General features: G+C 37.3%; 1 protein-coding gene across 3 annotated transcripts in view; it reads left to right on the top strand.

Annotated features, from left to right (window-relative positions):
* Positions 1 to 27,730, top strand: part of LOC139727117 (excitatory amino acid transporter 2-like) — a 141,365-nt gene that overhangs the window by 37,454 nt on the left and 76,181 nt on the right. For all 3 annotated transcript variants that reach the window (XM_071638098.1, XM_071638097.1, XM_071638095.1), the window contains exon 2: positions 10,921 to 10,961. The gene's annotated coding sequence lies outside the window, so the exon portion shown is untranslated. The remainder of the gene's footprint in view (positions 1 to 10,920; positions 10,962 to 27,730) is intronic.

The raw sequence follows: 27,730 nt of genomic DNA, 5'->3' as shown, positions 1-27,730 counted from the left end.
AGTAATAATGGCTCTTTGTATAGCTCTCATGTCCATATTTTGGTGCTCATGGAGCTTCAAGCAGAAATACATCATGTACAAAACACAAGAACAGGGAAGAAATAACAAACAAACTAACAAGCAAGCACATAACCTAGTAAGGAACACAATTTTCTGCAACATAATAGATTGCATTTATGTAATCCTCAATTTGAAAGGAATAAATATGAGTTACAATTTTCATGTACTAACAACAATACAAAATGCCTGTGAATATTAGTCAGTCTACAAAGTCCCCCTTCAGTTATCAGCCAATTTGTAGGGCCTATGAAGAATGAGTGTTCATAATGAGAAGTCTTTTTTCATGGAGATTTTTGCATTTACCCTCTTAACAAGCAGATAATGCATGGATATATCTAATTAAAAGGCTTTAAAAGAATGATACCTCAAAGTTTAGTCCATTACCTCATTACAGTGCTTCAAAATGTGTACATGTCTTCTTGTTTAGCCATTAAAGGCAAGCTATGTGACTTTCACTTTTGAATGAACCATTAATACATTTTATTGCATGTTCACAGTATTGTTATCAGACTAATAACCTTATCAATCAAGCTGTCTTTTCTGTAGAGCTCATCTAACATCCATACAAGTGTAGGCTACTACACTGTACATACTTTCAATGAGTGGTGTAGATGATTATGTGTCATTTAATGTTTTACTGTTTCCCATATTTCATAGCTTGGAAACAGATTTTTACTTGTTCATAATTCATTGGTCTCACTGTTGCTTCCTCATAACCTGCGTGACATAGGTGATGCAGAATTGACATTTTGGCTAGTTATGCTACATATCAGCTACAGGGTTAACATTGGAAAGAGTTAAAGTAGAGGGGCAGAGGAGAAAAGTATAGCACAAGATTGTTAGGGACAGAAAGTCGGAATGCTAGGAGACATATCTCAAGTCAGTGCAGTAGAGAGAATATCTCACTGGGCTTGAGAATTCACACATCAAAGCTTCTTGGACCTCAAATCCATACAGAAATCATGCTGATGCATACCAATGTCCTCCTCCCATGAACATGGGTGGTGTGCCTGTGCCAAATTCCATGATTTTTCATGCATGTAGAGTTCAGTCTTCAGGGAGAAATTCTACCACCTCTAAATGCCACTGTTATTCTTCATTGTCTCTGGCTTCTTGCCGCTCCTTTTTTTTTTTTTTCCTTACTATTTCCCGTGGACGGAAACGTTTGACGGATTTATTCCAATCATTCTGTGTGTGCATTTTGCATGAGTCAAAACTATATTCATTATGATAATAAAGATGGACGCCAGTATGTTGTGGAAGAAGACTTTGAGTGCAACTTATGTTCTGACACAGAGCTACAGAAGGGTGTCGGGCAGGCTACAATTTTTATGAGACCATTACTTTGTGGTGTTTACCAACTTCTTTGTTATATCACAGCACCTAGTATATGGGGCAAGGAAAGCCTAGAGGCTAAAATGATGTGTTAGCTGTTGTGCTTGTAAAGAAGTGCTGTCTTTCTTGTTTCTTTCATCAAGGACTGAAAATTGCGTTACAAAAAATCAATTCCACGTTTACCAAACTGTAAAACCTCAAACAGCTGTGGTATCAAACTTTCGCGAATTGGGGCTGATGGCCTTTTTTGTGGCATAAAACTTCTGCGAATTGCCACTACCATTTAATGCATTGCGTAGACAAATACCTTCGCATTCATTTTACTTGTGAATCTTGGCTCCTCATGAAAGTTTCATGCACACAAAAATTTCTGGTTTTATAGGAAGCTCCATTATCATCCATGTAGGATATTTTAGCAGTGCATTAAAAATGCATATTCTCATCCACTCGATTTTCACTGTGCAATACGAGAGCGTATCAAACGAAACACATAGGCCAACATATTAATTGCCCATAGGCTGCTGTTACTAGTGGCTGTGCAATAATACACCATATTTTGTCTTGTCTGCTGCGCGGGCACCTTGCTACTGTACAGAGTGCGCGAACTCTTGTGACAATTCACAAGCAAGCAAACATTGTGCTAGTTGCTACTTATGCAGTTGAGTATGTAGCAACTAGCAAGTTTGAGTTGCTCCTTTTGAAGTGCAGAGTTGGCTTCAAAGACCAGTAGAAGTGTGGTACTTTTGTACAGTTTATGCCTTCCCTAGATAATGATTATTGTAGGTAATAGAATTATATTGGTACATTGGATGGCTGTAGTTTAAGGAATAACAGGGATATTGTACTCGTTAGGGCCAATATTGCAGTCATCTTTGATTTGTGCAGTAATGGCCCTAACCTGTGCAATATCTTCTGGTATCCCATTCATTTCCATCCAATATAATATAATTATTTCAACTAAAGGTATTTGTTCAGAAGGAATTAGTGCATTTGTTCATATGTTTACCGTGTACTGATGTATATTGTGTAGAATTGTTTGATCTAGTGTTCATGCATGTGAAATGATTTATATTCTAAATCACAATAATAATTCAGGTGTGTTTGAATCAGAAGTGGGTATTTCCACAATAAAAGGGTACTTTTCAGGGATGTCAGGTAATTTTGTGCTTCTAGTATGCATTACCTCCCCCCTCCCCCCTCCCATATAACACTTTAATTAGAGATAGCATTCCCCCCAAATTGCTTTTTAAAAAAGCAAACCTATTGGAATTTATGCTCCAAATGAAAAATTTGGGGCAAATGTATATAATGATGGAGTGTCATCTGTATACTAACATATGAAGGTCAAATGATAGATGTTCATTGAAAATTTGTTGTTTTTCAACTAAATTGCCTGCTGTTGATTAGAAAAGATACCAAACAGCCCTTAAATTCTATTGAACACTGTTTTATACCATTTCTAGACTTAGTGGTGAACGTACTATGATTACGTGGACCGACCAAAAGACGAAAGTCCAAGTAACATACTGTTCACCACTGTTGATACTCTCTTGCGAAGCTAGGTGTTGATACAGCATGACTAGCAAACTGCCTAGATGTCATTATTCTAGTACATACTGTGGTGTGACATGGGTCAAACAAATCTCAAACAATTAACATGAAAAGATGTATGAATTTTTGTATCAAAGATGAGAGAAGAGACTGCGTGGGGAATTGTCAGTCTGGAGAAAATGAATGCTATGCTGTATTTTGGAAAAGCATGATAATGTTTCAGTGCATGCAATTGTAATTGTAGTGTGAGAGGAAAGTCAGCATGATTCCAATCAGTACATTTTATAACATAATGGGGAGGAGGCTTGAGGTAACTGTCTGATGTTAGTGGGGACTCTCAACTGTTTAGTGTAAGGGTTGGAAAAAAATACAGTACAGTTCACACAGGAGACAATACAATAGCAGTAGTTGATGGTAATATCATAATCAAAGCCTCCTTTGACAGCAAATTTATCATTACTGGAGTTTTGTATTCACTCTTACAAACATAAGACCATGATTTTTTATAGAATGATTATGACATAAACAGCTGTAACGTTATTTGCAGTATTAGTAAAATGATCGTGTAAAGAACACTTTATGAGAAAATTTTGTTTGATAGGCCTATATTTAATGAGGCTCTGTCCAAGCCATATATTCTGTAAGACTTGAATGATACTGTGGTCTGAGTATAATACATAGTGTAGACACATTTTGCCAAATTTTCAGTCTTCATCCCTGAATCACACTGAAAAGGTATCATGATAGGTGTTTTAATTATTGCCTGAGAGTTGTCAGTCTATTGTTGTAATTGTATACAGCAGTTGATAATGAATTGACATGAAATATACTTCTTCGTTGAGAATAGAATGAAAAAGAATTGACATGAAATATGCTTCTTTGTTGAGAATAAAATGAAAGAAAAAGACACATGTGCACTGAGGATTTAAGATATTCTGTAACATCCAGTCAATTCAACATATCATTTGAACTCGTGATGAAAAGTATATTGAAATAGTGAAAAATGTCATGAGAGTGTAATCATAAACATTTTAGCAATCTGAGCACTATTCATATCAAGCAATCATTGACTTTGATAAAAGCAATGTCCTTGATATCTGACGTGTGTGGGAGAGGTGACTGTTTTAGCCCGGGGCTTCAGATATCAAGCATTTGGTATAATGTCCAGCAATTTTGAAATATTTCAAACTCTAATTGCAGGCCTGGCAATAAAGATGGGAGATAACAGTTAGAGGATAAAAACACTGTAATAAAGCAGTTGTGGAAAATGTTCTAATCTGGCATTCTTAACAGAAGTTCAACAAGCATATTGGCAAGCAAACAGCATGCTAGCAGACGAAATACAGGCTTTAAAGTTCTAATGGAACCACTGCAGAGTTTAAATGGGACAAAATATTACTGAGTGATGCCATGTAATGGACCTACTGTCTACTCCAATGAGGACCATGAATTTTTATGATCAAATCTCGAGGGTGGAGTGCAATATTCACCATGGTGGAAGCGTGCTGCAGCAATCTGTCCATCTGGAAGTCATGGGCAGTTGAGTTGTCATTCTTGTTTGTGTTAAACAGCAAGGTTAGGGTGGTTTAAACAGAGGACAAACATGTATTTCATATACCTAAGTAGATTTGACCAGTAATGATAGTCTGATACCTCTTGCTTGTTCAAGATGCATTTTTATTTAATAGTAGTAAGGTATCTTCATGCCACCCTGATGTACCTGTCCATTTGCTTGCTTCTCAGTTCCCTCCTCCTCCCTTTTATTTCAAATAAACTTACAGAAACTGGATCTGTCATATGTGATCTCAAGTGGAGAATTACCATATATTGGAGTCATATAGTCATATATGATTCCATGTCTAATGAGTAGCAGTTGCTTTGGATTAGACATTTTCATTGAAAGGCGTCCAATTTCCTTTGATGCATGTTGATTATATTTGCATCATACTGTAATTGTTTTTTAATTGGACAGTGACTAGACTGAGAGTTGACTAGTGTTTGAACTCTTGAAATGATTATATTATGTAGAAATGGATTGCCTGATTTTGAAAGTACATTGAAGGATATGTTCCCTGAAGCCAAAGTTTTCTTTGGGTTGATTTTAGAAGAAGAAAAAAACAGAAGTAAAGGAATTTTGACTTTGTCTTTGAAGTGAGGTTTTGGAATAGAAGTGAAAGTTGAAAAAATATGGTAAAATTATGATGAAATTGGAGAAAAAAAATCACTTGGTTGATTAGGACTGTATCACACGGTTTATCGCAAGGCATTGGTAGAAAGGAGGTGTGTAGAGGGAAACAAAAGTCGCAGAGTGACTGTCACCTCAAACATTATTGATTACCCAGGCTTTATCCATAGACATCCCCACCAAAGTCTCTGAGAAGAAGTCAGCCCTGTAAAGAGGCGAGAGTAAGGAAATACTCCTTTCCCTGTCCCTGGAGAGGTATAGGAAGGCATGGAGACCCATTTCCAGTGTGGCTTGGCTTGAGCTTAAGGGGGGCAAAATGTTTAAAGGACAGAAAAGAAGAAGACGGGCAGGGAAGAAATCACTTTCTTCTCACTTGCACTGATTTAATAATTCATCGGTTTCAGCCGAGGAACAGGGATCAATAAGTAAGAAGCGCAGAGTGGGATTTTCGTTGACCTTGTGACCATACCTCAACACTGGATAACAGACCATGCATGCCTGGTTATGGCTTGCTGGCAAGGTAGCTTGTGTTTGACATGGAAATAAGCAGCAGTGGTACAGAAGTGATCTATTATCAAGTCCCTGTGAGTCTCATTGAAAGTCAATTCTTACACATCTAGTTTTCTATGTTAAAACCAAGATCAAGAGTGATATTTCTGAACCTTATTTCATTTGTTTCTGCATCAAGGTTGCTGTTGAAACATTGAATTTAAACTTATCAGCTATCTGTAAAGGTTTCTACTGTAAAAGTGGAAATTTTCGCGGTGTTCAAATTTTCGCGCATTTCGCGCAACCAGAAACTAGCGCGAAAATAAAAGCACGCGAATATTTTTGCTTGCCATATGTGCCTGTGCGTGATGTCTTGATTCCGCGGAATTAAAAACACGCGAAACTCTTCCGACCCGGCCAAGCGCGAAAAATTAGTCACGGGAAAATATCCACTTTTACAGTATTTGCTTACAAAAAGCATCACTCTGCTTTTGACCAAACTTGATATGATGGAGTGCATGGGGCTTTTTGATTGTGAAAATCAGAGTTGCAGAAAAATGATAGGTCCACAGTTCAAGATCTGATATTCCTGGAAACTCTTGGAGGTGCATTAATTCTGCAAACTTGGTGTAATGGTGAAGTTTTACAATGCAATTTGCTTTCAAATGTGGAAAAAAAAAATCTTTTTAAAGATGTAGGGTGAAAGGTGTCTGACATCTGTAAATTTTGTTTGCTTTACTTTGAAAATTTAGCATTTAGAAACACGATTTAAGTGATCCATTATTATGTCCCTGTCAGTCTCACTCAAGATAATTCTTAGACATCTAGTTTTTTGTTTTACCAAACCCAAGATAAAAACTTAAATATTCCTGAACCTTATTTCATTTGCTTCTGCATCAAGGTTTGCACGACAGGGCATATCTGTATATTAGCATTTAGGGCAAACTCTTATAATTATAGATTTGCAAAACAAGCCAAGGATAAATGTTTTTTTAATTGCTGGTGCTTTGTTAACATCATGTTTCTGGTGGCCATGGCAGTCACGTTTCAGGCCACTGCACATGGACAAAATGGGGTGGACGTGAGGCAACCTGGGGAGACATCATGGGCCATGATTGCCATGGATGTCAAGCCATAATGTTAAACTATTAAAAAAAAAGGACAGGGCAGTCACAGTGTGAATTAGAAGCCTAGGCTGTTGTTAAACAGGGTGAATGCAACAATATGTGAAAGATACGTAATAGGCAGCAAGAACTCTTGGAGGCATTCCGTATTGGGATGGAAAGCATGTGTAACACTCTGTGTAGTTGTCTTTTTACTGCAGTGGCTCACCACTATTAGATGTAAAGCCCTTTTCAACAGTTTTTTTTTCCTACTCTTTAGTTTGATTTGATGCTCTTCAGTTTGGTGCAGTTTGGTTCTCAACTTATTTGGAACATATTGGACCTTGTAGGTCCATGCTTGGAAACACCTATAGGCACATTTACCAAGTCACATACATTGTACATATACATTGTCATTTAATATAGGTGGTTTTTTTTACCCAATCATCAGCTGTTTATGATTTTTTTTCCACCGATTTGATGGTAACAGTGCATTCGTTAATAGATTTTCTACTACAAAACTATTGGTGAATGTACCTCTGAAGTAAACTAACTTCAAAGTTCTTTATCCTCCCCTCACTCAAGGGTAGTCAAATATCAATATGCCAAAGTAGGTCACTTACTTCTTGGGTAGGACATTGTCCTTTAAACTGTAGATGACAAACTCAAAACAAGGCAATCCTTTTCCCGCATGGACGGACTGTGGGCCAGATATTAATCAGGGTACTTAAGCTAGAACCTCCAGTAGTTTCCTCTGTTTAATTAAGCAAGAAAATTGTGCCTTCTTTAGTCTTTGGAGCTATATGTGTGATTGTAAACCATAAAAGGTACCCCCGGGCCAGTTCTGGCTTTTTGTATGTGACAGATAAACACAATTCATAAGGATATATCACAACTATTTATTAAGAAACTCATACTGACTCCACAAAATGACAACATTTGTTGGGTAAGACCAAACAGCAAGTTGTGACCACATCCTGTTCACCATCAGTCACTGTTTTAGCAGCATGAGTGCTGAACGTGTCCGATAAAACATGAATACAGGATTGTCATGGCTTGCTTTCCATCAGTCAGTGTTGGAGCAGATGTATAAAACATTTTGTCCCGTTGGAATGTTTAGCCACCCTGAGTGGAATGCATCAGGAGTAAAGGTGATTAGGATGCCAAATAGCCCCTATCCCTGCCATTGCTCTGTCATTGTTGGACAGTATGGTACTATCTTCTCCAAACTTTGTACACTCTTAAAAAGAAAAGGGTAAATCAGCGTTTTAAAAGGGGCGAAGAGTTACAGCATTTCAAAAATATTGTATTCACCCTTTTCTTGCTGTATCTAGCACATCTAACTGTTGGGTTCAGCTGGATAAAAGGGTGAATACAACATTTTAAAAATGCTGTCACTCCTCGCCCCTTTTTAATGTTGATTTACTCTTAGTATAGTAGCTGAATTCAATGTTTACTACTTTTTTTAGCATGTAAGGAAGTGTAATATATGAATATCACTCACTTTTTAAAGAATAAATTTATATTTTGTAGGGGATTTTTAATAGTGATAATTGAAGAGCCTGTGAATATATTGCTAACTGTCTCAAGTGTATCATTTAAAGCAGGCACAAATTTAAAAGTACCTTGTCTTCGCTGGAGGTGATTTGTAAGACTATGTCTGTATCAATACTTCAGGGCATGAGAATTACATTTTCACGTTTCTTACTCTAAAATTTAGATACATCCATTTTAAGAACAACAAAGCCAGCTTCTTCTTTTTTTTTTCACAGGTTACCAGTATAATTGATAATAACACCTTGAGTGTATTTTCTTAGATGACAACTAGATTGAATTCAAAGATCAGTCACAATTTGCAGCTTCCAGAGTACCTCTCATACTTACATGCTTGACAGGCCTCAAATAACTCTGGTTGTTGGGTCACTAAAATGATGCAAGCATTGATGTTAAGCCACCATCAATTTTGTTTCATAAATGAAATAAATATTGTTTTGTTCTTGGTTGGATTATTTTAGTACTTTTAAGCTTACTTGAAGATGGGCCATGCATTTGCAGTCCAGCTGCAACTGTGTACTTGACAAAATGTCTTCTATCAGGAATCTTGAGTTTTTCAACACAGACTCTTAATTGTGATAGTAGTTAAAGTGTTGTGCTGATAATCACATTTGAAGAAAACGCTTTTCCACAGCTTTGTGAAAGCGTTCATCATTTTTTGATTGGTGAACTATACATATATAACATTGGTACCAGTTTCTGGGGACTATTCACCTCTTGCTGTTTGTTGCAAAATGAAGATTATATTTCTCAGGGCCTTTGTACCCTGGCAGGTATTCATTCACATACATTTAGGAGCAAAAGCAGTATGGATAGATATCCATGCTCACGGAATTACAGTATTGTAGTCAGAGCTCAAACAGAGGGCCAACCTATTACCAGTCAAGCGAGCAAACTGCTGGACTGTGACACTGCCACAATTAGTAGGAGTTGACCTCTTAATGTTAGGACCATTCACACTTAGGTATATGGATGGTATTTCTGACTGTATTTCAAAATGTGAACACATACACTATGAAATGCCTCACAAAATACCATGGTACAAGTGAATGTATCTAGGGTGGAAATTGAAATTTCATGTGAAATACACATGCAAGATTTGAGTGTGAATCATGTCACAAAATACACTCTGTGCCACCAACAGCACTGCAGTGTACATCTCATGTGACTTGACACATTTCCTGTCTTCTCCCCATATGAGATTTGTGCATGTACAGTGCTTACCTCAGAGAGGTGCACTTTTGTGCTAGAAATACCATGGTATTTTGTGAATGAGAACAGTACTGACTGAAATACAGTCTGTGATATTGAATCTCTTACTGTGGTAATTTACTGACGAGAATGGTGACAACAAATTACCATGGTATTTTATACCACGATAATTCCACTGTGGACACACGTGTCATTGTGGTTATGTATGAAAAGACACAGCAAAAGGATGACTACAAGGTGTTCCTACCATCATATCCTTATGTCACGCGGATATTGACCTTGTCACCTGCAAGAAACTAGAGAAGATGCAGATATGGTAGAATCAACAGCCATCATTATGCTTGTAGTTGACTATATGTATCAAGGTCAGGTGAAAGAGCTAAAAAACAAAACAAGAGACAGACATACGATACCAGGGCTGCCAACCTTGAGTGAGAGTTCGGAGTGAGACATTGCGAGGGAGCGAAGCGACCAAGGGGGGGGGGGGGGGGGGGTGGTGTGGAAGGGGTGTGTCCCCCTTCCACCGTAGGGAGCTTTGACAATTTTACATTTTACATGGTGCAATCTGATGCATACTTTAGTCATGATTTGAACATATACATACATACGTACATACATACATACATACATACATACAGACATACATGCAAGCAGTACGATGAAGGAATGAAAGTCTCACTCTTATCTAAATGTGATGAAAGAAAGATCCTCTGGGCCGGGGCTGCTATACTTTGAGCGCCTGGTACGTGTGTGCGGCGGCCTGCTGTGCGGCCGTACGTACGTACAGCTGTACGAACATATTCTCTCAGAGTCTGTGTACATTGTATGTAAAGCAATGTAAAGCACACATCATAGCCATACATGTACTACATTGTAGTACTGTAATTTGCCAAAAGTACAAGCTACGTTCACGTAACTGTAGGTAGAAACCAATCGTAATCGAATAGCTCGTCTTTGCGCGCGAACCGAAAACGATTATTACTGGTTAAGCTTTACACCCGCGCAGGAAAATCTCGAAACTTTGGGCTTGCATGGGCATATCGATATTCGGAATATCAGAGAATTTAGAGATATGTTTATTTTTTACATTCCATTTTGGGGGTTTAGCGTGAGATTTCGTTTATCAGAGTGAGACAGTCAAAATTGGTTGAATTGCGTGAGTCTCACGCTGATTGCGTGAGAGTTGGCAGCCCTGCGATACAGACAGACAGATCAACAGAGGAGACAGGCAGCAGTTATTTTGCTTGCACGTGTCAGTACACCATGTGAAAAATGTGCCTGCTCTGTGATTAGCCAGAGGTATCATCCGCTATCTGTTTTCTTTAAATTCATTTTTCTTTTTTTTTGGTATCTTCTTTACAATGACAAATTTCACTACAAGTACTTTGCATTATTTCAGGAAACATCTATTTCTTCTTTTCCAACTTACAGGTTTGTGCAGGACTGGGAAGAAACCATTAGGATCTACACAGGTATGTGGCTCGCATTTCTAACACTAAAATAATTGCAGGTATGGTGAAAGGTGAGAGTCTTTGCATATGGTAGATGCAGTATTGTTATTTTTACTACCTCCTATTTTTTTTTTAATCTACATTGCCCGAAGGACTTTCTATCAAATGGCGTATCATTGCACATTGTGCTTTTGTTTAGTTCTCATATCATTTTATGTCAGTATCAGATCACCAACTTGACTGCTACGCAAGTTAATAAAACAGGTCCTTGAAAGGTTTTATCAAGGTGTCTCTCTGCTCCTCAGAATTATTATGCAGGCATGTTGGAAGGGGTTGGCAGAAAGATACTATTTAAAACCAACCAGTGAGATGCAAAACATCTATTGTGAATTGACTATCAAAAGTATGAGGACTTGACTGCACTAACATCCATTGGGCAAGGTACCAACAAATGCTTCAAGCAGGATCAGGTTGAGATGAGTACTGAGTATGTGGCAGGGGATGACTGAAACCCTGTTTAAGGCCTTGGCACACTGAGCACATGGTAACGGCAACCGTCCGCTCTTTTTGCTATGTCAAACTATGTCTGGTTCTGCTGAAATATCACTTCCCAGTGAATAATTTTGTTACAAAATCAATCTTCAACTGGAGATTTATTGCTCTTGATTATGACATAAGAATAAAATTTGGGTGATTCTGTATGGAATGATCATTATTATTATTTTTTTAAACAGAACCAGACATGGTTCCTTTCAGCGCAACTTAGCAAAAATCTTGCTGTTACTGTGCTTAGCGTGCTGAAGCCTTTACTCAGGCCTGCCTACATTGCAGTGTTTGGCCCCATATTTTTGTACATGTACACTGCCTTGTCGAGTCGCACCTGGAGAGTGAAGTTTCCATTCACATGTTTTGGTTTGTTGTTTTTTTTTCCGTTGTAGTAGTGCTCTACATACTACATAATATTTTTTTACCCAGCAATCTCTACTGTAACAGTACAGCCAAGTTGGTTTGGCCTGGCACTTGGGTCTAAGTGTACTTGCGTTTACATCAACAAAAGGCGGGCCGCAGGCGGGCCCAAGGCAGACCCAAGACTACCTTCTGGAGGTCATCTCGGGCCAGTCCCACAATTTGTACTGCAATTTGGCCCACATGCCTTTACACCAAATAATTGCTGTACTGTGGCTGGCTTTGGATTCGCAAGTTCTTTGGTGTAAATGGGGTCTGAGATAATGCCCACAGATTTATGAATGGTATGTTTCTTGAATAAACATGTAACGCAGCCTTTGTAAGTAACAGAATGTGACAAACTCATGTGGATAACACGGTCTGGAAGGGTATGTCACCAGGGCCCTGTTGAGTAAAAGTTGACATCAAACCTAGGTCAGAAAACTCAGTTCTGATTGGCTGATGTCTGACTTATGCCATCTTTTTGTGCAACAGGGGACCAAGGCCCCTGTTGCACTAAAGTTGAGATCAACCAAAAGTCAGAAAATCAAAATAAATCTCTGAATACTAAAATCTGATTGGCTGAAACCTGACTTATGTTTGATGGCATCTTTTTGTACAACAGGGCCTAGGTCTCGGACTAAGTTTATATTGCATTGCAGAACAAAATGCTATATGAAATGTAGCTGACCCATATATGCATGGAATGTATTTGAAATAGTAACAATGATGTTCTTCCACCAAAAGCTGAATGAGGATACAAATTTATAAATGTCATACATATCTGGTTTATGTAGTAGTAGGTGTGATGTGGGTGTGAAGTAAAGAATGTAAATGTACTTTGTACCTTTCTCTAACATTATAAATTAACCCATGATAGTCAGCATTGACTTTCTTTGCAGTGGTGTGCTCAAATTTTAAAAGATATATTCAGGATGTACAAATGCAGATGTTGCTTTGCCCCTGGTCGTGAAAGTGTGAAAGTGCAGAGGTAATGCATTCAATTAGCCTTAACTCAATTCTCTCCTATGGAATGAGAAAAGCACACCTAACACCAGGATAGTGGGTAAGCAAATGTGAGGGAGCCAGCATTGCCAGGGTATTGATATTCCAGAATGAATGTGAGCCTGAGAAGTCAACCACTGAACATCACTTCAGCTGGATTGCAGGTCTTCTTGATCGTTAAGACTAGCAATATCCTATCGGAGAGTTTTACAAGAAATGGTCCAGGAACATTCTCTGTAGGTAAATTGATTTTTATTTGAATCTACTGTCATGTAAAGAGGGAATTATCATTGGCTGTTTGATAGGTGATGCTGTTTTGAAATTTATGATGTGTTCTTTCTTTCTCCTCATTTGTGGATGTGATGGTATTATCAGCTATCTATCAATACTAGTGCACATTCAGACTAGAAAATTTTATAGCATTTGTGGAATGTTAAGGTAAATTTCAGATATTGCAACTCCCCCTCCCCCATCCGCTGATGTGATGTGTTGCCTCTAGCACCTGTGATTGCCTTAAGTGACAATACAGTGTAGGTGTTGAATCAAAATTGATTGTCAGGTCAAAAAGTTGACTGGCACATCTATTTTCACATAAAATTCAACATTTGATTCTTTTATGATTACCATTAAAAAAACTAATCTACCTCAAGCAAAGATACTTACTTGTACTGTTTAGTAAATCTAACATTTATGCCAGTAACCTTGTGATAAAAAATTACTGCTTGATACTATGTAGGATGTGGAAAATATAATTAGATATATGAGCATATTATGGCAGAGTCATGGAAAAAAAGGCAAACACCTTGAAAAACCGTTAAGTAGGTAATGAAGCCTTATGATAAAAATTACTTCACCTCACGTACGGTATGATTCTGAACTCCAGTGAACTCAGATCTCTGCCAGGACTTCTATAAAAGTCTCCAAAAAAAGTGAGATCATAAAATTTAGCTATTCTTATCAACTTACGATGACATTCACATGCCTGTGCATGGCTGTATTTTATCCTCTTGCAGCAGTGATAAAAAAAAAGAATAAACAGAGAAATGTTTTCATTTCTTGAACACCAAAACTCTTTTTTTTTATACGATGTATTTACAACTATTTGTAAATGGTGTAAAAATTAAGGTTTAGGCTGTATTCACAAGAGGGGGAGAATGCCCTCAGGTATAAACACATTTTTGTCTAAGCTCACAAGGAAATTTGTGCCAAATTGTCAACTCGCAGAGTAGGTCTATGTCACTTCAGAAAGAGAAGACACTAGCTACAAAGGATACTGATGTCTAATTGAAAATGATATATTTAATGTATAGTTGGTGATGGAAACGGATTTGAGCAGAAAGCTATAGTATGAAGTCATGAATGATGACATCACAATGGGGGCAATGCTCTCAGCGCAGGTTCCTAGCCAATGCATAGCTTGTGAGCTTGCTATGCCAGTGTAATGGCCTCTTGCAGTTTGCATGGGATTGGCAGTTGGGAAGTAGCTCAGAAATAGACATTATCATTAAGCTATGCCAATCTTACCATTTTTATGCAGCTGTTCATCAAAATCTAAGAATAAATGATGACTGAAATGCCAGTTGCAAATCATCACCTCGTTCTAGGCTACAATCCCTGAGTTTCCACTTAAGTCCAATTTTTCTTTTAGATTATTGTTTCCCTTTCTGGAACAATGGTGGGTCTGATAATGTCATCACAATCTGAAAAGCTGTCCCAAATTATCATGGAACACACCAAACCATCCCATTGCCAGATGTTCTATGATTGCAAAGTGAGTGCAAGTACATGCAGTTGTCTATGTGAGTGTATGAAAATAAGACTAATGGCTGATTTGCATAATTTCTCCATGCACGTGTCTATGAACATGTGTTACTGATAGCAGGATTGCAAGATTTTGGTAGATGCACTTGGTTTTGATCTAGAGAGCCCTTCACTTTCTACCAAAGATATCGAGTTAGAATTGAATGCAAGAAGCATTTTGGCAGGTATCTTTACGAATAACCATCTGTCATGGACAGGATAAAATATGGTATCAAACCTGAATCGTAGATGCTTTGTATTATGCCTGTTCGTTACCTGATAAGCTTGTATACTTGTAATTGTCTGTTACTTCAAAACAACAACAACAGCAAAGTGTCAGAGGCAATGAGTGCAGTTCATGGACTTTTTAGCATTGCTATCATGGACATTTTGGGGTTTTTTTCTGTCAGTAGTACCACTGTTTTATTAGCAAAATGAATGTCCCTTTCCACTATTTAGGAATGATAAGTTGATTTTCTTGAAGATGCAGCTACTCTGTGCAGGCAGTGAATTACTTAACAATTTTCTAGCGTTGCCTTTTCTATTAAGTGCTGCATGCATGTAGTCTAAAGAGGGAGCTATTGCATTTCAGGGCTTCCACTGCTCATCAATAGGAGGATTTACCAACTTCATCTGAAGACTATGAAGAGGTGGCTGCAAATAGAGACAGCTCTCATGGTTATCTTTATTCCACAAACTACAGTTTCTTCTTTTTTGTGTACATTTATATTTGTGTAATATTTTAAATGGGGCTTCTAACTTTGGCATAAAGTATGCTAGCCCTTATGGAAAACACTGAACTTACAGAATAAGTAAGGGTATTGTAACTACAGGCCTAGTCCACTTCTGGTGAATCTTTCTTCTTCCCACAAAAATATTCAATGACAACTTTAATGGCTTGGTGCTTAAAACCTGAATGATTTGTGAGCTGAAAATCAATGATATGATATACAGTGTATCAGGTCAGGTCAGGTCAACCCTTTACACCCCCTGGCCGTATAGGGCAGCGGCAAAGGCTCCCCACCCTTCTCTGTTGCTGGCCATCCTCAGGAGAGAAGCCCAGGATTGTCTGTGGTCTGATCTTTCACCCTCTACTGTTCTTTGCCATGTCTGCTTGGGTCTGTCGTGTCTTGTTTTTCTATCAGGTGTCCAACGAAGAACCACTCTAGGAATTGAGTTTGCGTCCATTTGTAAGACATGTCCAATCCATCTCCATGTAAAGGCTATTAAAGAGATTGCTGCAAAAGGAGCCAGCTCTGATTATCTTACACTGTAGTTCCAGTGGAACAAATAAAGTTTATTCATGACCATAACCTTGGTCTTTGTGAAACTAAAGTTTTTCTATAGAACACAAAAACAGGTAATTGCATTTTGAGAAGAGAAACTTATGCTATGCGTATGAAAATGATGAATATATATATTTTTAATCTTTTGATATAGGCATTATCCATCATAAGAAGGCATATTTTCTTCCTTGTGCAACAACCACTTGCAAAAGTTTAAAGGGGATGGCTAGTAACCGATCAGTGGGAATCAGTGGGAATGCTGAGGGATGATTGTTCCAATCCTTGTGGGATTCATTTAAGAGTACATTATATATCTGCTGTTGTGTGAAAATTATTTGCTTCAGAACGGTCTCATATTCAAGTAATGTGCAGATTAATGCCCCGTCACTGACCAGGGACGCTTACCTGGAAACATTAAACTGCACATTACTTGAATATGAGACCATTCTGAAGCAAATAATTTTCACTCAAGAATAGGTATATAATGTACTCTTAAATGAATCCCACGAGGATTGGAACAATCATCCCTCAGCATTCCCACTGATTCCCACTGATCAGTTACTAGCCATCCCCTTTAAACACAGATAAATTTTACAACACAAAATAATGTTATTCATACTTCCAAAAGATAGATTTCCAGACAACACTGATATGCATGTTCTATGCACCGAATGTGATTCCGGTGTATGATGGCAGACTCTTGTGGTAGACAACCTGAAATAAGGGGTTAGGAGATGGTTGTGGCAATATCCATGATAAATACAATTGGTGTGAGTAGTGACATTACAAATGAGAATGACTTGACTCCTTTTGTGCTTAGAAGGCAAGTTGTGTCTACTTTGGGCATCAAAATCAATGTATTATGTGGACATGTTTAGAAATAATGCACATGTGGAGAATAATCTCCTTTGAGAGCTGAAATGTTCACTGAGGTGAATAGTGATCACATTTAAGTTTGACAAACACATGATATATTGTGATGTTCCTTTTGAGCTATTCATGGCAAGCTATCACCTGTGCAGTCCTCAGGCATAAACATGCATACGTGTATGCAGTGCTGAGGTGCAAAGCATAGAGCATCTTTTCAAGAATTTTCATTGAAGAGGCCTGATCCCTTAGAAATGTTTTTCTAAACAGCCACTTTGTCCTACTTGAACCTATCGCTAAGGAAAAAACGTGCTACTTACCATAGGGCTCTGTTCACAATCGCAAAATAATATAGATCTTGAATGGCAGGGAGCTCTGTTTGTTGCAAGTGTGATGTTTTTCTTTTTGTGTCAATGAGATCAAGTTTTCTTCTTGAAAAGTCACTTTGATTTGAAATGTGATGTTTAGACCTGTTTGGTAATTTCTAGTGTCTTTACACTGGAAAAAAAAAAAATATTCCGTCTCTTAGTAGTTGTATTGTTTGTACAGTGCTTCTTGAATATTTAAGAAAAGCAAACCATGCTGCCAGACCACCTTCCTAGGACAGATACTCTCCTGTGGTATACAGCTGTCGTTCCTCGCATGGTATTGTCATCATAGTTGCAGAAGAGTGCTCCTATTGAGAGAGATCCAGCTAACACCGCCTTTATTTTGCATATGTGTGAAATGGGCAGTAGTTTTCTTTTAAAGGCGATGTTTACTGAGCCTACTTTGATGATCTCCTTAGAATGTCCATGGCCTGTGGGTGTGTACCGAGCTCCCTGCTTCAGTGCCCTAATCTTCTGTTGATGGGCTTCCGTTAAATGCTTTCTCCATCTCTTTGTGCAGCAACTTGTCTCATCTTCACATGATTTTAGATGTGAGTTTGTAATGGGCATACTGTATATACACCACCACTACCTATGGTATGAGGTGATTTCAGTTATTTCCCTATTTTGTTAAATATCTAGGATTATGTTACATTTTCTTTTTGTTGTTTTCTTCTGTGGAAGTCAAGAATAGGACAGTGTAAATTCAAACCAAAATGAATAATTGAAAACTTTTCACTGCCTTGTTTTTAAAACAGTTACATCTTTACTACTTACAGAAGACATTTTCCTTTTCTTATGATAAATGATAGTTGTTGCCTACAGTATTGCTGTCTACAGTTGGAGCTACTCCTGCAGAGATCCATTTCTGACATTTTTCCAATTTACTCTAACTGTGAAGTACATCTCAGAGTTACAGTAAGCTACTTCACTCCTTTAAAAAAAAGTAAAAATAGTGTCTTTTGAATTAAGCAGTGATTTAAAGCAGCAGATCAGTAAAGATCAGAAAAAAAAAATCAGACAAGTAAAAAGAATTGATTAATTGAGTCTGTCATTAAAGGGGTTCCATCTAATTTGGCACTATATTAAAAGACTCTTCAACTCTCTATCAAGCATCTCCTGAACTTGAGATCTCTCGCCTGAGCCAGCTTCCAAACTGAAGATTTACAACATGATTTCAAATGTCCGAGAGGTACACATCACATAGGCTTGTGACCGCTTCTACTGTATATGTTGACTGCAACTTGCAAGTTACATTATGAAAAATTCATGCAGAAAATGTGAACATCAACAGCTTGGCACACTGAAGAGTTAGCTGTATTATAGTGAAAGAGGATTTCATTTGATGACTAATGTTTCTGTTCCATGAGAGTGAATAGATGACTTGCCAGTATTAAAGCTACCACTATGAGATGAGCAGATAGTCTAGGAAATGTGAAACATCCACAACACGTCACACGATTTACAATAAGCGGGAGGATTTGATGTCACAAGTAGGGATATTTTCTGCAAGAATGCATCTGCGTAAGAGAAAATGAATTTTTTTGAGTATCCAGTAGTGTGTTCTGGAGTTGCAGCAGTAAGAGTGAAGATAGAATTTTCAAGCCAGGCGTGTCAGGCATGACGCTACTAAGGCCAATTTGAAACAATTTCCGCATATTGAATGGTAGGATTAGGCAATCTTGTATTGTCTCTTTCAATTTAAATCTTCTTACTGAGGTTTAATGGTCCAGAGACACAATTGAAAGTCTATCCATACCAGTGAATAGATCGATAGAAGAGTGGAAGAAAAGGGTATAAAAGGTTGGATTTAACGTTTCTGTTGATGCCATTCCAAAGGAATTAACTTAATGTTAATGTGTAGTGGATAACTTCATAGGTACAGTTTTAACAGAGTCTAAAACTCATTGTTCATATTAATACTGAAGTGTATTAATGCTTAATGTAATGGCAGAAGTTTCTGCATATATCGGTTCATACCATAAGCCGTTTGAGAAAGGTGTGTAAACCTCATGAACTTTTGTTAGAAAAGAATACTGTATACGCCATATATTTCGCAAGTCTATATTTGTGTGAATCTGGACTTCCCGACAATTTCGCGAGGGGTTAAATTCGCGATCATGGAATCCTGTACTGAAGGGAGAAATGTGTACGCATACGTCACGTTCATATTAGGATCAGAGTCAATTTTTTCGCGTGTTTTTAATTTCGCGAATAGCAGCTAACTCGCAAAATTCGCGAAAACAAAAACCTCGCAAAATATTCGGCATATACAGTAGCAGAGTGGAATCACTCAACAGTGTTATGCTTATAGTATCATATAATTTTTGTGTCACTTCAGTTCGCACATTTTAAAGGGACTGTACAGTTTTGGTTGAGGTGGGGATTCATGTTTTGAACATTCTTAAGTGAGATAATGAGAAACCTCTAATGAAATATGAAAGAGCATATGATTTTAAGAAGGATTCAATGTTCATTTGATTTTTTTTTTTTCAAATAGCTGAGATATCCAAAAAAGTGATAATAAAAAAAGGCGACAGGCCACGCCTTTTATTAGGATCTCCTCGTTTCATCTTGTTTTTGGATATCTCAGCCATTTCAAAATGGATTTTCATCAAATAAACTTTTGATACCCCTTAGAATTGCATGTTCTTTGACATCTCATGGAGTGGTTTCTGAATATCTCACAAAATGTTAGAAGCTAAATCCTCACCTCAACCAGAACTGTACACACCCTTTAAGCAGAGAATAAGCTATTTACAGTGATATTTAATTCATAAAAGGATAAAGAATGGCTAAAGCAAGAGAGGAGATATTATTAAGTGTGTGATGTGTCCAACATGTGTCACAGAGAGAAAGAGAAGCAGGTTATACATATTTGGATATTCCAGCAACAACTAGCTGGAGGCAGAAATATTTGTCTTCTTTTTATTGTCATTAGTTGATAGTTAATGCAAAAAGCCTCTTGCTCACATGAATTTGGAGAAGTTTAGCTTAAGGTTGTGAAAACACACATAAAGTTTAGCTCTTATTGGATATCTTTCATTTGTTTGAGCAGCCGTTAGACAGGTATTGAAATTGTGTACATGTTTGTGTTCAATAGCAAGTAAGCACTGAACAAGCATGCACATCAAGCGCAGAAGTGTATGTTTTTTTATTATGCCTCCGCAACGAAGTGGCCGGAGGCATTATGTTTTCGGGTCGTCCGTCCGTCCGTCCGTCCGTACGTCCGTACGTCTGTACGTCCGTCCATACGTCCGTCCGTCCCGTTTTGTTTTTGTCGATATCTCAAGAACCGTGTGGTGGTTTTACATCAAACTTGGTATGAGGGTATATCCTTGGGGGATGATACTTTGTGTGGATTTTAAGGTCACAGGGTCAAAGGTCAAAGGTCACAGGTTATTTTGTGAAAAAAAATTTGAAATTTCATGTTTTTCTCCATATCTCGCAAATGGTTCAAGGTATCTTCATGGAACTTAGTATATATGCTTGTACCGATGGGCAGTGATTATCTAGGGAAGTTGGGGTCATGGGTCAAAGGTCAGGGGGTCAAAGGTCAAGGTCAACTCCTCAAAATATCACTACTTTCCTTAAAATGCAATATGCCTGAAGGGGTTTTTTTTTTCAAACTTGATGTATGGCATGTATTACCCAATATATATTTTTGGGGAAGTTTCTTGCCAAAAGGTCAAAGGTCAAAAGGTAAAAGGTCAAGTGAAAGTGCTAAATTGCACTTTTTCCTCCATATCTCGAAAGTAACTCAAGGTATCGTCATGAAACTTACATATTTATGCATGTTCAACCTAACAGTGATTCTCTTTGGAACTGTGAGATCAAAGGTCAAAGGCCAGGTTTAGATAATGCTATTTTCCCATTTGATACTGAAATTATGCTTTTTCTCAATACCTTGAAAATTACTCAATGCATAGACTTATAAAAGGGTCAAAAGTCAAGTAAAAATCATCAGTTCCCCAAATACCTGCACTCTGACGTTTTAATCATTCATCCAATTGAACCTAGTTCTAGAAAAAGTGAACATTCAGCACATTTGTGTCAAACCTGTCATTTTAATATTTTGCCAATTGTGTGAAACTGTCATCACACATTGTCAAGACATTGTACTATAGACCTATTAGGAGAACCATGCATTATGGCGGAGGCATATCAGTAGCCGTAGCGATATATCTAGTTATTATAATTCATTTACTGATGCTTCATTCTGAAAAGCTTTATGAAGTACACCATGTGCAGTATATTGGAAACTGGCAAATGTAAGTTCTTTAGTACTGTATGAGCTGTCATTTTTGCATACAGATATTTTCGCAAATGAGCAGGTCAAGGACATTTTCGCGAGATGTTGTTTTCACCAATTGATGCATAGGCTATTGTAAGTGCACTGTTACCATTGCGCATGGTGACATTTTTGCACATTGTGAAATTCGCAATCTAATAGTGATTCAGGAAATTCACGAAACTTAAACCCTTGTAAAGATAACAGGTCAGGCCTGCATAGTACTCGCTGTTTGGAACCAGATTTATCTAATTTATTTTTGTGTTTCTTGTTTTTCTTTGATGCATTTAAATAGAATATTTGATTTTTTTCAGGCTGTTTTCTTTTGCAGCAGATTGATTAGTTCTGTGTGTGTGTGTGTGTGTGTGTACGTGTGTGCAGACTGCTCCTGTATACCTGTATATATACAAAGACATCTGCGCCGTTGAGAATTTCAGCCAATATCTTGGCTGTGGAATTTGTTCTGCAGCTTAGCAATTAACAATGTAGGGGGATACAAATGGTGCAAATCCATGACTGTCTGCAGATCTGCAGTGAAAAAGGACTGACACAGTTCCTGAATCCTTTCAGTTAATTTCAATGGGCGGTGGTTTGTACATCTTCCCAGTATTTCACTCCCAAATCCCCATGACATTGCATAGCGACAGTAAATCAAGATTCATTAGGATTTCATATAGAGTCAGTTAATCCAGCCAGCAGGTATTTATCCTTCTGCAGTCCATTCATATTCAAGCTCCAGGAGGCAGCCGAAGGCAATATCGCAGCATCCGGTGCTCTCAATTATGCCCTTTAAAGGAGAATTCCAGACCAGTTTAAAGTTAGTCTGAAAAGAGATGATAAGTTGATCTCAAGAGTGCAAAAGGAAAAAGAAAAATGTTTTTTTTTTTTTTTTTTTTGGGGGGGTAGAATTAAGGAAGTTATGAAATTGTGAAGTTTTGCTACTTTTCACAAAATGATTCATGAACATGTGTTAGGAATATGCAAATGAATGAGTGGATGATGTCTTTCCCTCACACTTGCCATAAATTTTGAACACAAAATCTTGAAATTTCCAGTTTTGTTCAAATGCAATTATATGCCCCAATCTCAAATCCTAATACATCTAACTGATCACAATTTTGGAGTTATTGTGCCAAGAATATCATGGTGTAACACTTTCGTAGATGAAAGTCAAATGTTCATCATTTTTTTTTTTTTTTTGTAAATGATCAATGGAAAATTGTGAGGTGATGACATCATCAGCTCACTCATTTGCATATTCATATCAACTATTTGAGAACTGCTTGCAAAATCAGCAAAACTTCATGATTTTTATAACTTCCCTAATTCTTGTCCAATTTTGATCAAATGTGTTTGTTTGTTTGGGTTTTTGTTTTTGTTGTTTTTCTTTGGGGTTTTTTTTCTCATAAAATTCTACTCTTTCTGAGTGTCAGACAAACTTTTAAGCGGCCCAGAATTTCCCGTTCATAGTTTGACTTCTTTCTTTTAACTTATTGTGCAGTCTGGGGAGTTTGCTGTATGCTCAGGCCAGAACAGTTCATATATGACCCATCACTGTGTCACCCCAATAAATTTGCTGTCACTCAAAGTAAAATATACTGCAAATAAAGTGTTAAGAAATTTGATACTTGTAGAAGATTCAGAGTTTGATATCTCAACTACCTCCCGCTAGAATGTCAAAGTCCAGGGATGTTTTGACAATCAAAATGTTTTGGTTTTCATGAAACGTGTTACTGTGGTGTTTTGAGTTGATACTTTTTTGTATGCACTCCAGCGTGCTGGATTGTATATCTATTTTAGAATTCCACTTTCTTGTTGTTTCTGTGGTATGTTGTGGTTAATGAAATGAGACAAATTTTTTATGTTTAAAATTTAGAAAATTGTGAAATCCCAATATTAAGAAATTAATGTTGCCAACTTTATAAGTCTTATTGCAGTTTTTTGTATAATTCATTGATTTATATCAAGCTGCATTTGTAAATGTAACTTATAAACCAGGAAAAAAGGACCATCACATTCAGATGACAGAGCCAGTGAAGTAGAACCTTTTATTTTTGTGCTCTGACTTGATTGATATGAGACAGTTTTGTACCCCATGTGCTATCATTCATCATGAGTAATGAGAATGGTGCCTCTGTTGCAGTAACAGACACCTCAATATTAGATCAAGTCTTCATTCATTATTGGTCCCGAGCGGAAACCTTCAAATTCTCTCCTGCCTTGACTGATAATCTAAATCAATAGTTCATTCTCCTCCTATCCACCATGATTGGTTTAATCAGCTTTTATTCCACTGTACACAGACATCCAATAAAAGTTAATTCAGAAATTTGCTGGTGTAATTGATTGACTTGATGGTTAATTAGTTTGAACAGTGGATTAACAGACTGAGCTTAGATGGCAAAGGAGGGAATTGGGGTGAAAATTCATGAGAGAAAGCCTGAGAGGTTTAGAGAATGAATTTGTTTTAGAGTGGCATTTGATGTTTTCCTGAATGGGGAGCTCATACTTAGCTATATTATACTCTTGGTGTGTGAGACTGTGAATAAAAGGAGGGCATGCTTAGGGTATTCATACGAAAAAGAAAGATTTAACGAAGAAATGAAAGCTGGACTTCACTACATGATGGCATTTATATAACAGCTACTGAATGCAAGTCTTGAGCTGCAAGGCCATGAACATGAAGTCTGGGAAACTCTGGGAAAGAGTCCCAGATTTTACCGACCTATTTAGAAGGATTTGGTATCAAGCTCAACAAAGGTCTTGTAATCCCTGCCCAGAAGGGCTTAGGACCAACTCAGCTCTTTGATGATCTTGGTTCTCGCTCCTCTTTGTAAAGGAAAGTAACTGATTCTTGAGTGTTCCTCCATTGCGATAATATTATTGCAGCAACGCAAGGATGTGAAATAGAGTATCACATGCACTTTGTTGGGACCACATTATCTCATCTCTTGTTTCCAAGGACACTGAAGAAATAATGTTTGTTCCTTAACCTTGCCAATGTGCAATCTGTATGATATCATGATTTTGCCCATCAGATCAGTATAAAATGACCCTTTTAAGAAAATAAGGTGTGTGAAATACCTTAATCCTGCACAAATTGCGTATGTGTGCCTTTCTGTCGGTTCATAATTATACACATAATGAATATCTAGGAGTGCAATGGACAGAATATTTCATGAGGTGAAAGATTAAGTGATCCATTCAAGTGGCGCAGCCTCATTGAATGGATCAATCAATAATTTCAGCTTTCACCGCATGAAATATTCTGTCCATTGCACAAAAGAAAATACATTCATTATTTGTTTTATGTAACACTTAAAGAAAGGATCCTGGTCATGTAACGTTTAATTAATATAAAAACAAGAGAGAAGGGACTTACTGATCGCATGCACACTGCAAATACAAGCATTTTATGTATGTGGTGTGCAGGGCTCTCGATGTTTGTGCAAATGGAGCAAATCGCATGGTAAATGGAACCACAATTGCATGAATGATGGCATAATAGTATAATATCAAACAACCAATCAAATGACAATGTTCTATTTAGATGTTATTTAACATTGCATCTGTCATGTAAGTTTTGCTCCATTGTGATGATATTATTGCAGCAACAGGATGTGAAATGTAGATAGGGTATCACATGCACTTTGCTGGGACCACATTCACTTGTCTTTTGTTTCTTAGGGCACTGAAGAAATAGCATGTATTCCTTAACCTTGCCAATGTGTGATCTGTATGATATCATATTTTACAGTATCATGTAAGTTTTGCTCCATTGTGATAATATTATTGCAGCAACACAAGGATGTGAAATAGACAGGGTACTGTATATGCTATATATTTCGCGAGTCTAAATTTTCACGAATGAGACACGCCGATGTTTTCATGAGTTGTTAAATTCCCGATCGTGGAGTCCTGTACTGAACGGAGAAATGTGTACGCATACCTCACATTCATATCAGGATTAGAGTCAATATTTTCGCGTGTTTTTAATTTTGCAAATACAATATAGCAGCTGACTTGCAAAATTCGCGAAAATAAAAACCTCACAAAATATTCGGCATGTACAGTATCACATGCACTTTGCTGTGACCACATTAGCTCATCTCTTGTTTCTAAGGACACTGAAGGAATATTATTTGTTCCTTCACCTTGCCAACTTATGATCTGTATGATATCATGAAATTGCCCATCATCATATCAGTTACCCTGTTATGAAAATAAGGTGTGTGAAATACCTTAATCTTGATGAGTATGAAGTGTGTATAATGTGTGCCTTTCTATCGGTTCATAATTGTTTCATTTTTCAATAAAGTTTTGCTTTTTAATGTGTGAATTACCCAATAGGAGATTTTGCCATGTAGAGTGTACATCAGTTGTTGTGTCACCTGACACTTTTTTATGCAGTGCAGACATATTTTGTTTAAACTAAAGTAAAGTTATATCATCTTTGTAAGGTATAGATATACACTGATTTGTTTGTGGGAATGTGTCAAAATACAGGTTGTTTACATAGGCTGTATGTTATATGACAAGAGTCACTGAGAAGATATCACACGTGAGATAAAGCAAATCTTGAAATGAATCCAATTTTTACTTAGTTTTCTTTTGTTTTTGTCCCCCACCCCATTTTTGCTGGTGGACCGTGCTGCAGTCTTTCTTCAGGGTCAAGGTTTATAACGTAGTTGATCTACAGGCTATCAAAATATCACATTGCATTTCTCAGAGTTAATGGTCTGGTATGCCATCATGTGTCACTGAACGAATGTTCACTATAGCTGTTTGTTGTCTTTGGAGGAATCCTGATTAAAATTTAGTGCACACACATAGACACGCAAACACAGACATGACTGCTTCATCATCTATCACCGCAGTTGCAATAACTTTCTCTGTGGTGTAGATTCTGCTTTAAAGGGTCGCTGTACACACTGTGATTGTACGCAGTGTTCATTTGATCTTGTTCATAATCAAGTTTTATTAGGAGTTCAAGCCTTGATTATGTTTTTTTTTTCAAAGGCAGGGCAGACAACAGATTTTTTCTATGATTTAAAAAATGAGTTAATGAACATTGTTTGTTACACAGTTATGGCAAGAAATAGATCTGTACTTTTATTAACATAGCTAATTTGATGTTTTGCTCAGAAATGAGAAATAAGTTAAAGGTATCAATTTCTGGTCAGTTTTCCCTGGGGAAACCAAGGGGAAATACAGAAGGCAAAGAAACACAATGCTTTGTTAGTACAGCAAATTCCTACTGAAGATACAAAGTGTAACAGAAATATTATTGGAAACACCGTAGAGTTGACAAGGTGGTGCGGTGGAACTGCAATAACAGATTTGCGGTGTCAGTTGTCATGCTGCTGCAGGCATGGATTTTCCCCTCCCTTCCATGATATGAAGTTTCCACCATTATGTACTTGTAACAGAGATTTGATGCTCTTTGATCTGCATGTGTGTGAGGGGAAAAAAAAATACAACAAAAGAAAAAATATCAGGTGCTCAAGATGGCACTTGCTTACATTTTCAAAGAAATAGATACATCATAGCTGAAAACAGTTAGCAACCAGTAACATGGATACCTCAGTCATTTCAAGAAACTGAAATGTAGTGGCACAATGAAATAATCTTTTTTTTTCTGAGAGAGAGAGAGAGAGAAAAAAAAAATGCAATTTATATCTACATATTTAGGCTGTAAAGCTTTGTACACACACACAAAAAAAAAAAAACTCACATGCACATAATGTAGTATGTTGCGTTTATCAGCAAGCAAAAATACAAGCATGGTATTAGTACCACATGCAAGAAAAAGAATTGACATAGGTTTAGAAAAGTGGAATAGCAAGAGAATTTGTGGAGGTAGGTAAGATAAATAATCTCCTTGAAACTCAAATGTAAATTGTTTCTTTGCATGTCTCTTCTTGACCATTACTTACTGTATACTTGCTGCTTGGTTCAATTTCCTTGGCAGTTTAGAATTTTTTTTTTCTTCAGGAAGTAAAAGGAATGATATTCAAGGCAGTGCATTTCTAAAGTGGAAAATTATCTACCAGAAACTTGTGTATTACATTTAGATATTTTTACCTACATTTATATTCATACAATGTATATGCCGGTATACACAATTATGCAGTGCATTTATACATGGAGTAAATGATTGAAGCTACTTGGAATACCGGAGAGCCCAATGTGGCCCTGCTGTAATGTAAAAAGTTTGTGTAAAATGCT

This window comes from Diadema antillarum, unplaced genomic scaffold, assembly GCF_040938485.1.
Source record: "Diadema antillarum isolate AM-2024a unplaced genomic scaffold, OU_Dant_1.0 seq00000119_RagTag, whole genome shotgun sequence".
NCBI classification, from domain to species: domain Eukaryota; kingdom Metazoa; phylum Echinodermata; class Echinoidea; order Diadematoida; family Diadematidae; genus Diadema; species Diadema antillarum.
Note: the sequence above shows the minus strand (reverse complement) of the source record. Positions and strands in the feature narration are given on the sequence as shown.